Source organism: Thalia democratica, chromosome 3 (genome assembly GCF_965202585.1).
Source record: "Thalia democratica chromosome 3, ktThaDemo2.hap1.1, whole genome shotgun sequence".
NCBI lineage: Eukaryota > Metazoa > Chordata > Thaliacea > Salpida > Salpidae > Thalia > Thalia democratica.
The window spans coordinates 7,761,937-7,778,977 of record NC_139167.1 but is presented as its reverse complement, the minus strand read 5'-3'; the positions used below and the strand labels follow the sequence as shown (position 1 = coordinate 7,778,977).

Here is a 17,041-nt window from a genome sequence, read left to right as displayed (position 1 = left end):
TGCGTGTTACAATATAAATTTTTTTGTTTATTTCCCAATAGAAGAATAAATTAAGCTAATGTTACTCCTTCGTATTTTATTTTTCATGTTGTGTCGTTTAATATTTTTTTTAAATCCTTTTTCTTTTAGCATACACTACAAGTTAGCACTACATCACGTTGTTTTAAGCTATATGCTTTGTGTTTTATAACCTTGTTTAATTTTGTGCGCAATCGAATTTCGTGGTATAAGTGATAATAGCACCTTTAAATTTTCCATACTCTCATTTAATTCAAAAAAATGACTTGAGTAAGGGAAGGGGAGCGCTCGGAAATTACGTTATTAAAATTTTAAACCTCCACAGTCATTTCGTCTCCGGGCTGCACGGAATGTAGCAGTCTAACAGCTTTGTTATAAATTGAGGGAATTGGGAAAAAGGGGTTGTTAAAAGACTATATATACTATGGATGAGCGATTACGTGACTTTTCATCGCCTAGTTGCTTGAATAAAAGTCATAGTCTTTTGCTTAGTTTTTTAGTCTTTCTATTATACTTGTTTTCATTGATTTACTATTTTTATGTCTTAACTGCGTTTTATACTTACTATAGTGAGTTCAATTAAAAAACAGTTTGCGTTTTTTGTATTTTGTTATCTTAGTTTTATACTTATTTGACCAGTCATTCGTTGTATCGTTATAGATAGTAACGCATGTTGCGTACTAAGAAAGTCTTAAAGCAAATGGTCAAAATAAGCACTCGCTCTGGGTTAGGCAACGCGCCTGACCCTGTTATTAACTAAGAAGATCTCGACCGCCGGCTCCGTCTAAGAGTAACACAACCGAGCTATCGTCATAATGCAATTTCCTTTTTTATTTATTTTGATTTAAAAACTATGAGTATTGTCCATTTCAGGGAATAGTAAAACGAAAACTAGATGGTTTTGTTAAAATATTTAATAAATCTATTAATTAAAGCTAGAGTTGACAATTGTTAAATAAAATATATTTTAATTATTAAGCTCTTTATATTGAGCACTGGACTTTATAGAGTTTTATAACATATGTAAAATTTAGTAATAAATTATTACTAATTGCTAAGCTGCTAGAATTAATATTCAACCTCTAAATTAAAATAACTTTAACCAATTATTAATCTTTAAAAATTCAAAAATTTCACGTGTTTCTACATATAAGATATATTAAAAACATTATTCAATGTGCTTGTTAGACCCAATTATAAAATTTTGTACTATTTTAATTTCTTTTGTAAAAGATATTTAGAATTGGAAACCTAATTCCATCTATGAGTATTTTGAAATTAAATTAATATTCTATTTTTTTTGTATCATTTTTATGATAAATATGTTTCGCATTTCGTCAGTTAGGAATATTTCTATATATTTTTATAAATTTGCGCGATGAACTAAAATGTTTTTCTGAAATATTTTAAATTAAAGATGTATTTTAAGATCACTTGTGAAATTATATATTTGTTTAAATTTTAAAACACACTTACTTAACCAAAAAATACTTTTACAAAACGATAAAAAATTAGACCATAATAGATATTTCAGTTAAATTATCAATGCCTAAACATTTAAACAAACAAATCACTTTTTTTTTTATAAGTCAATAATCTCAAAATTTAATATGTTTAAAAAAAATTAAAACAGTACAAAACTTGAAGTCTAATTTATTGTTATACAGCGTATATATGAGACATCTAATGCGATAACAACTATCTATTTCAAAAATTATTAAAGAAATTAAACGATTTGTTTCAATTACGGACTTTATTTTTCACTTATAAAAACATATAAAGTACTCATGATTCAATTTATTAGCAAGATGTTGTTAGTCAATTTAAGAATAAGGTCATTTAACAAAAAATATTTCATAAAATTTTAAATTATAAATCTTTCAAAAACATTAAAATTGTTACACAAGATACTGTTTTTTATTACTAGAAAAATCAGTCTCCAGAAATAAGGATTTTTGTTATAAAATAATTTTCTACTGTTTATGAACTTTCAAATGATTGTTCCTAGCTGAACTTTGTGTAAATCTTCTACCACAAACATCACATCCAAATGGTCTATCTCCAGTGTGAATTCTTACGTGACGGTTTAAACCTGATTTCTGAGAAAACTTCTTTTTGCAAATTTCACAATCATAAGGCTTTTCTTTAGTGTGAGTAAACATATGTTGTTTCAGATAACTCTTTCGAACAAAACTCTTATCACAAACTTTACACTTGAAATCTTTTCTTCCACTATGTATCAATATGTGTCTTGTCAAGTTACCTTTCTGAGTAAAGCATTTGTCACATTTTTCACATTTGAATGGTTTTTTAACCAGTGTGAACTACCGCATGTTTTTTTAGTGTACTTCTTTGTGAAAAACATCTTTTGCAAACATCACAATGATAGATCTTAACTTAGAATGAGTAAGTTGATGTCTTGTCAAACTACTTTTCTGTGTAAATCTGTTGTCACATACATTACAACTGTAAGGTTTTTCTCCTGAATGAATTCTTTTGTGAACAACCAATGCTGATTTACATTTATAACATATCCCACAATGTTCACACACATGTTTTTTATCGACAAATGACATTTTTGATGTATTAATAGTGCAAAATAGTCCTTAATCTTGTAAAAATAAGTAAATTAAAACTTACTTATATACTTACAGAAAATTAAATATTGTTGATGCAACTAATACTCAAAACTCTGAACTATTAATTGTAATTAAACATTTATTCAAATTTTTACAACAACTAGAAAATTTGAAAGTTCTAATTTATTATTATATAATGTCAATTAACTTATCAACATAAAAACAATATTGCTTTACGATATATGTATTCACAAATATTTATTAATAAAGTTTTGTTCAAAACATTTTTTTCTTGATTCTATTAAAAATATTTAGTTTTTCTTTTTTTATTTTTTTATACTAATTAAAATATGTAAAATGATTAAGGACGCTAGTTTAGTTAATTCTTAAAACATTTAATACGAAAGTTAGATTATCTGAAAAAGATTTACCTACATATCTTTTCAATATAATATAGTTATAAATACTAAAGCTAAAATATGAACTTAATATCAAAATGAACTCCTACAATCGTTTGGTGAAAGAAAAGTTTAGCAGAAACAGAAAAAAGTTATTGTTGTTAAACAAAACTATTTTAAACTTGATTATGATTGTTTGTTATTTTAAGACGCTTATAATTCTAGATCACAACTATACTAGAGTATTACTAACTCTAATATAAACAAACTGCAAAAAAAAAAATACTAAAAGTATAGTTTAATGATTTAAAAAAATGTAGAAAACCATGTTATATAAATTTTAATTATTATATGATGGTTAATTAGGTTATTGTACAGAAGCTAAAAATAAATATAAATAAAGTTAAGTTAGATTTTGAAAATTGAATAATACAAAATTTATTGTATGTTAATTAAAACGTAGTTAATATTTTTAAGCTTAAAATTGTATTAATATTTATAAGAAATGGCTTTAAAAAATAAAGACCTATTTCTAAAAGCTAAATGGTATATTAAAGATGAACATATGACTTTTGTTAGAACTAATAAGATTGAAAAAAAATTAAACACTAAAAATAAATATCACTAAGGTAACCACCAGAACAAGAAATTTTTATCTAACAATCTTAAAAATAGTATCGAAATAAAATATTTGAATACTCAGATTGGATAAAACACAACGTTTTATAGCTGTAAATGTTTTTGTAAAGTTTTAACCTATTAATTTTCTGAATAAATATACTGCCGTATATTTCTTGCATGTAAAAAAATCTAATTGTACTTAGTTTAAAAGCAGTAAAAAATATACTTAGTCGATTGTTAAAAACAATTAAAAATTTGAAATTAAAATATATTGAAGAATAACTAAAAAAAAAATTATGAGTACAAAATTTTATGTTCTATAACAGTGTTTAAAAAAGAAATATTCTGCTGAATTAGTTTTAAAAATTTAATAACATATAACGAACGATGAACTATTTCAATTTTTAAAGTAATAAAAAAATTGAGAAAAGTTTTCAATAATTTTAACAATACAAACGGCTGTAATTTGGTAAAAAAACTATTAGCATCAAAAAAGCTGGAATTTAAAAAAAATAATAAAAGCTTTTAAAAGTATGTTTTGTTTAAACTTTCTAACGAGTCTTTGTCTATTAGTAGTTTACAAGGTTAAAATGCAGCAAAACACTTAATTGATTCCATTATCTTTTCATTAGTTTGGTTCAATCACATGTCTCAGTTACTCTCTTTATTATTTTCTGTTTATATAGATTATACTTTTTTTTGAATTGCCACATGAACTACCCTCAACATACTAGATAATATTTCTTAGTCCTTTTTGCCTTGTGTTTTAAAAATAAAGAAAATTCTTTTTAAAATTTAATCGTGTCACTAAGAGATTTGCAATATTTTATAAAATAACTTAATATCAACCAGTTTTAATCAATTCTTAAACTAAGTAAAACATAATAAATGTTGTTTTTAAGATTTTTTTTTTAAATCTAACTTCGATTTATTTGTACTCGAATACAATAAATTTTACACTTGTTAATGTTTTTAAGGTGTCTATTATACTTGTTTATAGTAAAGTTGCACTAACTATGATTAGTATTAAAAACTTTTTCAATTCCTTGTAGTAGTTATATATTTAAAACTTGTGTTAAAGTGTATTACTAGTTAAGCATAGAGAAACAAGTGATTTACAATTAATAACTGTGCAAACTATGTTTAATTCGAAGTTAAAATAATTTTACAAAAACATATATTATATAAGAAATTTATCATTTACATTACTTTTGAAAACTTTAAACTTATTTAAATAATATATATATTGTTAAATGAATCAAATACAGTTTTAAACATAATGCTTTTTTTTAATTTGCTTTTTTTCAAGCAAATGGCTGCAGAGTTTATTTGAAGCTAATAAAGTTAGAACAATATACACTTCTTATAAGTCTGTTTTAACATAAATATAAAGTAGCACTGTTTTAGCTCAAAACACGTTACACGAAAAACTTATACAGTTGTGTGAGTCAAGTTATAATTTTGTTTAAATATAAATTGCTAAAATCTTTAAAAATGCTAAAGTATTAAAAGTCGTCTAAATATTTTTTAGTGTATGAAGGTTGTTTAAGTAATGATGTTTTATTTTAAAGAGTCACATTTAAATTAATTGATATTTATGATTTAAAATCTAAGATACTGTTATTATTTTTAATTTTTTGATTATACACTTTTTAAACGAATTAAAAAAGACTTGTATATTTTTAAACGAGCTTATTCGCATAAAGGCTACTTTTAAAGTTAATATTACTCTATATTTTTATATATCTATGTTCGATTGATTTCTTTTTCAAGTATACTATAACACCAAGGAGTTAAATAACTAAAGATTACTTTAATGTTAAACTTCTTTTAACTTAAAAGATAGTTTCATGAATTAAATTCATTTTTCTGAAAATAAGTATAAAAAGAAAAATATATAGACGTATTCATTTATTAATGGCCTTACAAATTAAATACTATTTAGAATTATCACAATTAGATATCTTTTATACACAGTTTGTTCTTACTAACTTTGTTGTCAAAACAACAATATTATAAAATTAACTATTTTAGCATAATCCTAATTTTATTTCATTAAAATTTGTCACATACTCTGACTTTATTTATCGCTAAAATTCATTATTTAGTTAAAGTGTTGGTCACTGTAATTTTAGAACTTTCTACAGTTTATTTCTACAGTAACCTCTCGCTTATTTACGCACATTGTGTTCACAGAAAAAGTGCGTAAAGATATGAGAGATCGTAAAGAAACGAGAGGTACCAATTATACTCAATAAAGTGGCTGTTTTCAATATTGCTTCTAGTTAAAAACAAACTGGTCACTTTCCCACTTTTAACAATTTGTTTACTTTATTTATAAATATAAAAATAACAGATAAAACTATACATATATAAAAAAAATAGGATTTGAATTTCTATAAAATAATAATACGAACAGAAATAATTTTACTATTTTAATAATAAGTTGAAATTATCTTTATCTTTATTTATATGTGACATTTATACTTTATTCTACTTAACAAATTCAATTTATAATTAATCATTTTTTTACAATTATAAAATGGTGTTTATTAATATATAATGCAGAGTTGCTGTATTATTTCTTTGTGTTTTAACTCTCATTATTTCATTATACTTTCATTATTAAAAACAGTCATGTTTATTTTAGAATTTTGATTTAATCTCTTATTGTTTACAAAATTTCTGATATACTGAGGTATAACTAAATGTTTATCAATTAGTCAAGGAACATAAATTTACAAAGTCTAAAGATATAGAGAGGTGTGTTAGCATTCAAAAACATATTTTAATTTAAAAATATACATTAAACCTAATTTGTACAATATTAAAAAAAATTAAAAATTTTATTTTCTGAATTTTATAGAATTCTGAAATGCGTAACTAAACGAGAGTGCGTAACGTCACGAGTGCGTAAAGATCCGAGAGGTTACTGTACATACATTCATACTGATTTTGTAATGAAGTATTTATTTAAAAAAAATTTTTTGATTTTTATTATAACTTTTGTAATCCCTTTGTCTTGTAGTAAAATCATTCAGTTTCAACCTTTTAACTGCTTATATCAAAAAATATATTTTTGCATATGAATATTATAATTATACATATGTCAATTTCAAGATATTTTGAAGCTACTCGAAATGTTTTACTAAAGCATTTTTTTAACTTAATGTTTCTCTTTTTGTAGCAAATGTATATAAATGTAAATTTTGTTGTACTTTGTTTTGATTTAAATTAACATCTAGTCTTTGAATTTCATTTCGCAATCTTTTTAATTCCTCCTGCGCATCTATTTTTTTGAGCTTTCCTAATTTTTGGTTGTACAATTACTGTGTTAGCGCAAGAACGCCTTTTGGATAAGATGAGGAAAAAAATTTTCCCCCTCGCTTATAACCTTATTTGAGTCAAAATTGTTAGCACTAAAGTTAAATTTTGCGCGAGTTTCTTATGAAGAGTTTTTACTTATACTATGCTGCGAAAATTTCGGGTCGTTATCGGACGCTGCGTGGTCTCGAATTATACCTATGTCGGCCATCTGTTCCTGTATGACTTCCTTGCTCTTTTTTGTTGACCTTGTCAGAATTTCTTGTACGGAGAGTTTCTTTGACTTTGTAAGCTTAAAACGGGATGCGTTGTTGAGCATTTATTTAGTTTACTTATATACTTTCTGGTAAGTTAATATAAGTTTTAACAGTGAAAAAGTGAAATAATGCTTTTAAAACTTAAATAAGTGAGAGTGACACATAATTACACAATACAATTTAATACTAACAGTTCACGATAGAAATTCTTTTGATCCCTGCTTTACAACGTGTTGATCGTTAAATTCTTCGTCGCAGCGTTTAAGTGGATTTTACGACTTGATTGATAAAAACAATTTCTTTAACTTTGCTCACAAGTGGAATAAAGTCAAACTCCGTAATTCCGTATAAAATAAAAGTTATTTAAAAGGGTAATGCTGTTTTAAACAACCGCTCATATATGCACTTAAAAACGTATTAGTTCTCTCAAATAAATAAGATTGTTTTGGGAAAGCTTATCAAAATGCATTATTTTTACAAAATATTCCCACGGTGTAAATCAAAAAACATTTATTACTTATGATTCCCGTTATAAATAGATTGTTTTTAAGAGTTCCCACACTATCGGTACATACTGAAATACTCACATACAGTTACATAATTATAAATAAAAGTTTTATTTATTTTATTCGTTTTAATGACACTTACACATGTAAAAATTTTTATGTTAACTGATGTTAACGTAGATTAACACTTATTAAGTTCTTTATAAATTAGTATTACTATAAAGATAAAAACAAACAGATTAAAAAAAAAAATTGTATAAAAAAAAGTTTATGAAGCATTTTGTTTTAAAAAAATATTAAAGTTTTGCAAACGTGATTAAAGTATCAATTTAAACATAGACAATATAAACCTCATATATTCTCACAAAATACTATATCAAATAGAAATTTGTAAATTGTCAAATAAATTACAAAATTTTATACATTATATTCTTCCTTAGACAAATATCAAATCATAAAAAATAACTTTTGTCATTGTTTATGAATTTTAAAATGATTGATTCTACCTGAACTTTGTGTGAATTTCTTTCCACAAATATCACATCTAAATGGTTTATCTCCCGTGTGAGTTCTTAAGTGAGTATTTAAACTTGATTTTTCTGAAAATCTTTTTCCACAAACATTACATCCAAACGGTCTATCTCCAGTATGAATTCTAATGTGATTGGTTAGGTGAGATTTCCGTTGGAACTTCTTCTTGCAGACATCACATTCATGAGAGTTTTCTTTTGTGTGAGTCAACATGTGCTGTTTTAGGACAAAATTTCGAGTAAATTTCTTCTGACAAACATCACACTGAAAATTTTTCTTACCATTATGTATCAACATGTGTCTTTTTAAGTTACTATTTAGTGTAAAAAATTTATCACACTGTTTACACTTAAAAGGTTTATCATCAGTATGAACTACTGCATGCTTTTTCAAGGTACCTCTTAAAGAAAAACATGTTTTGCAAACATCACATTGATAAATCTTCAATCCAGAAGGAGTAAGCTGATGTGTTTTTAAATTACTCTCCCGTGAAAATTTTTGTCACAAACACCACAAATGTAGGGTTTCTCTCCTGAATGAAGTCTTTTGTGAACAATCAATTCTGATTTCGACTTAAAACATTTTCCACAAGTTGCACAAACATACTTTTTGTCATGCATTGACATTATGTAATGCTTAATAATTCTAAACTCATTACATTTGTTGTATATTATTTGCATGAAATAATAAGTGTGTTAAAAACTTTAAATGTAAAATCTTATTTTCTTGCAAAAAAAAATTGTTTTATCAATTTTAATATTTGTACTGAGAAAAAAGATATTATATTGGTGTAGCTCAAAATAAAACTATAAAGATTTAATTAGTTGCGTTTAATTATTTTAACAATATTTAGCCGAATTGCTTTTATCAATTGAAGTTGTGACTTACTTATGATTTTAACATTTTTCTAGTCATTCAACTTTTGAATAATAACAGTTTACTTAAATTATTTAAATAAAAAAGAAAAATATTAAATAAAAATTTACTGTTAACTTAAAGAATCTTAATAAATTATAAGCTGCATTACTTTTCTATTTTTGAAATTAAATAACTTTTTTTGAATGATCAAAGCAAAATAATTTGTCACACATGTTGTTACACCTTTTTGTAAAAATTAAACTTTAAACTTAAAAAAATATTTCAAATAACTATTTTATTGGATTTCACTTAAAAAACTAAGTGAAATACTTTTATTTTTTTTTAATGTTCAGAAAACAAAGTAAACTATACTTATAAAAAAATATGGTTTCATACTAGTTTAATAAATTTGTAAGATATTTAACAGAATATTTAGAATACCTTAAAAAACTTAAATACAAGACTTTTCAACATAACATGGTTATGAGTACTTTAACTGAAGTTATGAAATTAATAGCAAAATTAAGTTATAAACTGGTATAAAAAAAACATAGAGCAGGAGAAATGTATTATTGTTTGATTAGAATGAAAAACTTATTTTAATTCAAATATAAATGTTTGTTATTTTATGACTTTTAAAACTCTAGAGGACAAATTTACTAGAAAAAGTTTTAACGGAAAGAAAAATTAAATGAATATTGTACTTTAAAATGCATTTGCAAACTATCAATTAGCATCAAAAAGCTTTAGATTTTTATTAATTTCTTTTACTGTTTTAGCAACTCAAATTTGCATATTAATTACTATAAATATATTATTAGTTAGTTTTTTTATTAAATAATTTTTACACGTAAAAGTCATTTAGAAAACTTTTAAAGTCAAAAGCTAATTTAATCAATTGTTTAATGAACAAAATAATGAATACAATGTTTACTTAAATTTATCTAATTTATTTCAAGTAACTATAAAATAAAACTATTAACAGATGATAAAAGCTGGTTTTAAAGTTAAGAAAATATTTAAAGTAACAAATATAAATAGAAACTGTTTTGAAAATTAAATAAATATTTACTAAAACATTATGTTCTGTATTATAACAACAAGTACTTTGTTATAATACAGAACATAATGTTTTAGTAAATATTTATTTAATTTTCAAAACAGTTTCTATTTATATTTGTTACTTTAAATATTTTCTTAACTTTAAAACCAGCTTTTATCATCTGTTAATAGTTTTATTTTATAGTTACTTGAAATAAATTAGATAAATTTAAGTAAACATTGTATTCATTATTTTGTTCATTAAACAATTGATTAAATTAGCTTTTGACTTTAAAAGTTTTCTAAATGACTTTTACGTGTAAAAATTATTTAATAAAAAAACTAACTAATAATATATTTATAGTAATTAATATGCAAATTTGAGTTGCTAAAACAGTAAAAGAAATTAATAAAAATCTAAAGCTTTTTGATGCTAATTGATAGTTTGCAAATGCATTTTAAAGTACAATATTCATTTAATTTTTCTTTCCGTTAAAACTTTTTCTAGTAAATTTGTCCTCTAGAGTTTTAAAAGTCATAAAATAACAAACATTTATATTTGAATTAAAATAAGTTTTTCATTCTAATCAAACAATAATACATTTCTCCTGCTCTATGTTTTTTTTATACCAGTTTATAACTTAATTTTGCTATTAATTTCATAACTTCAGTTAAAGTACTCATAACCATGTTATGTTGAAAAGTCTTGTATTTAAGTTTTTTAAGGTATTCTAAATATTCTGTTAAATATCTTACAAATTTATTAAACTAGTATGAAACCATATTTTTTTATAAGTATAGTTTACTTTGTTTTCTGAACATTAAAAAAAAATAAAAGTATTTCACTTAGTTTTTTAAGTGAAATCCAATAAAATAGTTATTTGAAATATTTTTTTAAGTTTAAAGTTTAATTTTTACAAAAAGGTGTAACAACATGTGTGACAAATTATTTTGCTTTGATCATTCAAAAAAAGTTATTTAATTTCAAAAATAGAAAAGTAATGCAGCTTATAATTTATTAAGATTCTTTAAGTTAACAGTAAATTTTTATTTAATATTTTTCTTTTTTATTTAAATAATTTAAGTAAACTGTTATTATTCAAAAGTTGAATGACTAGAAAAATGTTAAAATCATAAGTAAGTCACAACTTCAATTGATAAAAGCAATTCGGCTAAATATTGTTAAAATAATTAAACGCAACTAATTAAATCTTTATAGTTTTATTTTGAGCTACACCAATATAATATCTTTTTTCTCAGTACAAATATTAAAATTGATAAAACAATTTTTTTTTGCAAGAAAATAAGATTTTACATTTAAAGTTTTTAACACACTTATTATTTCATGCAAATAATATACAACAAATGTAATGAGTTTAGAATTATTAAGCATTACATAATGTCAATGCATGACAAAAAGTATGTTTGTGCAACTTGTGGAAAATGTTTTAAGTCGAAATCAGAATTGATTGTTCACAAAAGACTTCATTCAGGAGAGAAACCCTACATTTGTGGTGTTTGTGACAAAAATTTTCACGGGAGAGTAATTTAAAAACACATCAGCTTACTCCTTCTGGATTGAAGATTTATCAATGTGATGTTTGCAAAACATGTTTTTCTTTAAGAGGTACCTTGAAAAAGCATGCAGTAGTTCATACTGATGATAAACCTTTTAAGTGTAAACAGTGTGATAAATTTTTTACACTAAATAGTAACTTAAAAAGACACATGTTGATACATAATGGTAAGAAAAATTTTCAGTGTGATGTTTGTCAGAAGAAATTTACTCGAAATTTTGTCCTAAAACAGCACATGTTGACTCACACAAAAGAAAACTCTCATGAATGTGATGTCTGCAAGAAGAAGTTCCAACGGAAATCTCACCTAACCAATCACATTAGAATTCATACTGGAGATAGACCGTTTGGATGTAATGTTTGTGGAAAAAGATTTTCAGAAAAATCAAGTTTAAATACTCACTTAAGAACTCACACGGGAGATAAACCATTTAGATGTGATATTTGTGGAAAGAAATTCACACAAAGTTCAGGTAGAATCAATCATTTTAAAATTCATAAACAATGACAAAAGTTATTTTTTATGATTTGATATTTGTCTAAGGAAGAATATAATGTATAAAATTTTGTAATTTATTTGACAATTTACAAATTTCTATTTGATATAGTATTTTGTGAGAATATATGAGGTTTATATTGTCTATGTTTAAATTGATACTTTAATCACGTTTGCAAAACTTTAATATTTTTTTAAAACAAAATGCTTCATAAACTTTTTTTTATACAATCTTTTTTTTTTAATCTGTTTGTTTTTATCTTTATAGTAATACTAATTTATAAAGAACTTAATAAGTGTTAATCTACGTTAACATCAGTTAACATAAAAATTTTTACATGTGTAAGTGTCATTAAAACGAATAAAATAAATAAAACTTTTATTTATAATTATGTAACTGTATGTGAGTATTTCAGTATGTACCGATAGTGTGGGAACTCTTAAAAACAATCTATTTATAACGGGAATCATAAGTAATAAATGTTTTTTGATTTACACCGTGGGAATATTTTGTAAAAATAATGCATTTTGATAAGCTTTCCCAAAACAATCTTATTTATTTGAGAGAACTAATACGTTTTTAAGTGCATATATGAGCGGTTGTTTAAAACAGCATTACCCTTTTAAATAACTTTTATTTTATACGGAATTACGGAGTTTGACTTTATTCCACTTGTGAGCAAAGTTAAAGAAATTGTTTTTATCAATCAAGTCGTAAAATCCACTTAAACGCTGCGACGAAGAATTTAACGATCAACACGTTGTAAAGCAGGGATCAAAAGAATTTCTATCGTGAACTGTTAGTATTAAATTGTATTGTGTAATTATGTGTCACTCTCACTTATTTAAGTTTTAAAAGCATTATTTCACTTTTTCACTGTTAAAACTTATATTAACTTACCAGAAAGTATATAAGTAAACTAAATAAATGCTCAACAACGCATCCCGTTTTAAGCTTACAAAGTCAAAGAAACTCTCCGTACAAGAAATTCTGACAAGGTCAACAAAAAAGAGCAAGGAAGTCATACAGGAACAGATGGCCGACATAGGTATAATTCGAGACCACGCAGCGTCCGATAACGACCCGAAATTTTCGCAGCATAGTATAAGTAAAAACTCTTCATAAGAAACTCGCGCAAAATTTAACTTTAGTGCTAACAATTTTGACTCAAATAAGGTTATAAGCGAGGGGGAAAATTTTTTTCCTCATCTTATCCAAAAGGCGTTCTTGCGCTAACACAGTAATTGTACAACCAAAAATTAGGAAAGCTCAAAAAAATAGATGCGCAGGAGGAATTAAAAAGATTGCGAAATGAAATTCAAAGACTAGATGTTAATTTAAATCAAAACAAAGTACAACAAAATTTACATTTATATACATTTGCTACAAAAAGAGAAACATTAAGTTAAAAAAATGCTTTAGTAAAACATTTCGAGTAGCTTCAAAATATCTTGAAATTGACATATGTATAATTATAATATTCATATGCAAAAATATATTTTTTGATATAAGCAGTTAAAAGGTTGAAACTGAATGATTTTACTACAAGACAAAGGGATTACAAAAGTTATAATAAAAATCAAACAAATTTTTTTAAAATAAATACTTCATTACAAAATCAGTATGAATGTATGTACAGTAACCTCTCGGATCTTTACGCACTCGTGACGTTACGCACTCTCGTTTAGTTACGCATTTCAGAATTCTATAAAATTCAGAAAATAAAATTTTTAATTTTTTTTAATATTGTACAAATTAGGTTTAATGTATATTTTTAAATTAAAATATGTTTTTGAATGCTAACACACCTCTCTATATCTTTAGACTTTGTAAATTTATGTTCCTTGACTAATTGATAAACATTTAGTTATACCTCAGTATATCAGAAATTTTGTAAACAATAAGAGATTAAATCAAAATTCTAAAATAAACATGACTGTTTTTAATAATGAAAGTATAATGAAATAATGAGAGTTAAAACACAAAGAAATAATACAGCAACTCTGCATTATATATTAATAAACACCATTTTATAATTGTAAAAAAATGATTAATTATAAATTGAATTTGTTAAGTAGAATAAAGTATAAATGTCACATATAAATAAAGATAAAGATAATTTCAACTTATTATTAAAATAGTAAAATTATTTCTGTTCGTATTATTATTTTATAGAAATTCAAATCCTATTTTTTTTATATATGTATAGTTTTATCTGTTATTTTTATATTTATAAATAAAGTAAACAAATTGTTAAAAGTGGGAAAGTGACCAGTTTGTTTTTAACTAGAAGCAATATTGAAAACAGCCACTTTATTGAGTATAATTGGTACCTCTCGTTTCTTTACGATCTCTCATATCTTTACGCACTTTTTCTGTGAACACAATGTGCGTAAATAAGCGAGAGGTTACTGTAGAAATAAACTGTAGAAAGTTCTAAAATTACAGTGACCAACACTTTAACTAAATAATGAATTTTAGCGATAAATAAAGTCAGAGTATGTGACAAATTTTAATGAAATAAAATTAGGATTATGCTAAAATAGTTAATTTTATAATATTGTTGTTTTGACAACAAAGTTAGTAAGAACAAACTGTGTATAAAAGATATCTAATTGTGATAATTCTAAATAGTATTTAATTTGTAAGGCCATTAATAAATGAATACGTCTATATATTTTTCTTTTTATACTTATTTTCAGAAAAATGAATTTAATTCATGAAACTATCTTTTAAGTTAAAAGAAGTTTAACATTAAAGTAATCTTTAGTTATTTAACTCCTTGGTGTTATAGTATACTTGAAAAAGAAATCAATCGAACATAGATATATAAAAATATAGAGTAATATTAACTTTAAAAGTAGCCTTTATGCGAATAAGCTCGTTTAAAAATATACAAGTCTTTTTTAATTCGTTTAAAAAGTGTATAATCAAAAAATTAAAAATAATAACAGTATCTTAGATTTTAAATCATAAATATCAATTAATTTAAATGTGACTCTTTAAAATAAAACATCATTACTTAAACAACCTTCATACACTAAAAAATATTTAGACGACTTTTAATACTTTAGCATTTTTAAAGATTTTAGCAATTTATATTTAAACAAAATTATAACTTGACTCACACAACTGTATAAGTTTTTCGTGTAACGTGTTTTGAGCTAAAACAGTGCTACTTTATATTTATGTTAAAACAGACTTATAAGAAGTGTATATTGTTCTAACTTTATTAGCTTCAAATAAACTCTGCAGCCATTTGCTTGAAAAAAAGCAAATTAAAAAAAAGCATTATGTTTAAAACTGTATTTGATTCATTTAACAATATATATATTATTTAAATAAGTTTAAAGTTTTCAAAAGTAATGTAAATGATAAATTTCTTATATAATATATGTTTTTGTAAAATTATTTTAACTTCGAATTAAACATAGTTTGCACAGTTATTAATTGTAAATCACTTGTTTCTCTATGCTTAACTAGTAATACACTTTAACACAAGTTTTAAATATATAACTACTACAAGGAATTGAAAAAGTTTTTAATACTAATCATAGTTAGTGCAACTTTACTATAAACAAGTATAATAGACACCTTAAAAACATTAACAAGTGTAAAATTTATTGTATTCGAGTACAAATAAATCGAAGTTAGATTTAAAAAAAAAATCTTAAAAACAACATTTATTATGTTTTACTTAGTTTAAGAATTGATTAAAACTGGTTGATATTAAGTTATTTTATAAAATATTGCAAATCTCTTAGTGACACGATTAAATTTTAAAAAGAATTTTCTTTATTTTTAAAACACAAGGCAAAAAGGACTAAGAAATATTATCTAGTATGTTGAGGGTAGTTCATGTGGCAATTCAAAAAAAAGTATAATCTATATAAACAGAAAATAATAAAGAGAGTAACTGAGACATGTGATTGAACCAAACTAATGAAAAGATAATGAAATCAATTAAGTGTTTTGCTGCATTTTAACCTTGTAAACTACTAATAGACAAAGACTCGTTAGAAAGTTTAAACAAAACATACTTTTAAAAGCTTTTATTATTTTTTTTAAATTCCAGCTTTTTTGATGCTAATAGTTTTTTTACCAAATTACAGCCGTTTGTATTGTTAAAATTATTGAAAACTTTTCTCAATTTTTTTATTACTTTAAAAATTGAAATAGTTTATCGTTCGTTATATGTTATTAAATTTTTAAAACTAATTCAGCAGAATATTTCTTTTTTAAACACTGTTATAGAACATAAAATTTTGTACTCATAATTTTTTTTTTAGTTATTCTTCAATATATTTTAATTTCAAATTTTTAATTGTTTTTAACAATCGACTAAGTATATTTTTTACTGCTTTTAAACTAAGTACAATTAGATTTTTTTACATGCAAGAAATATACGGCAGTATATTTATTCAGAAAATTAATAGGTTAAAACTTTACAAAAACATTTACAGCTATAAAACGTTGTGTTTTATCCAATCTGAGTATTCAAATATTTTATTTCGATACTATTTTTAAGATTGTTAGATAAAAATTTCTTGTTCTGGTGGTTACCTTAGTGATATTTATTTTTAGTGTTTAATTTTTTTTCAATCTTATTAGTTCTAACAAAAGTCATATGTTCATCTTTAATATACCATTTAGCTTTTAGAAATAGGTCTTTATTTTTTAAAGCCATTTCTTATAAATATTAATACAATTTTAAGCTTAAAAATATTAACTACGTTTTAATTAACATACAATAAATTTTGTATTATTCAATTTTCAAAATCTAACTTAACTTTATTTATATTTATTTTTAGCTTCTGTACAATAACCTAATTAA

The 17,041-nt window shown here is 23.7% G+C and overlaps 2 pseudogenes; one reads left to right on the top strand and one right to left on the bottom strand.

Moving 5' to 3' along the window:
- Window positions 1-1,991: 1,991 nt before the first annotated feature.
- On the bottom strand, window positions 1,992-8,860 carry LOC145831719 (uncharacterized; annotated as a pseudogene).
- Window positions 8,861-11,532: 2,672 nt separating this feature from the next.
- LOC145831718 (uncharacterized) overlaps window positions 11,533-17,041 on the top strand; it is an 11,226-nt pseudogene continuing 5,717 nt past the window's right edge.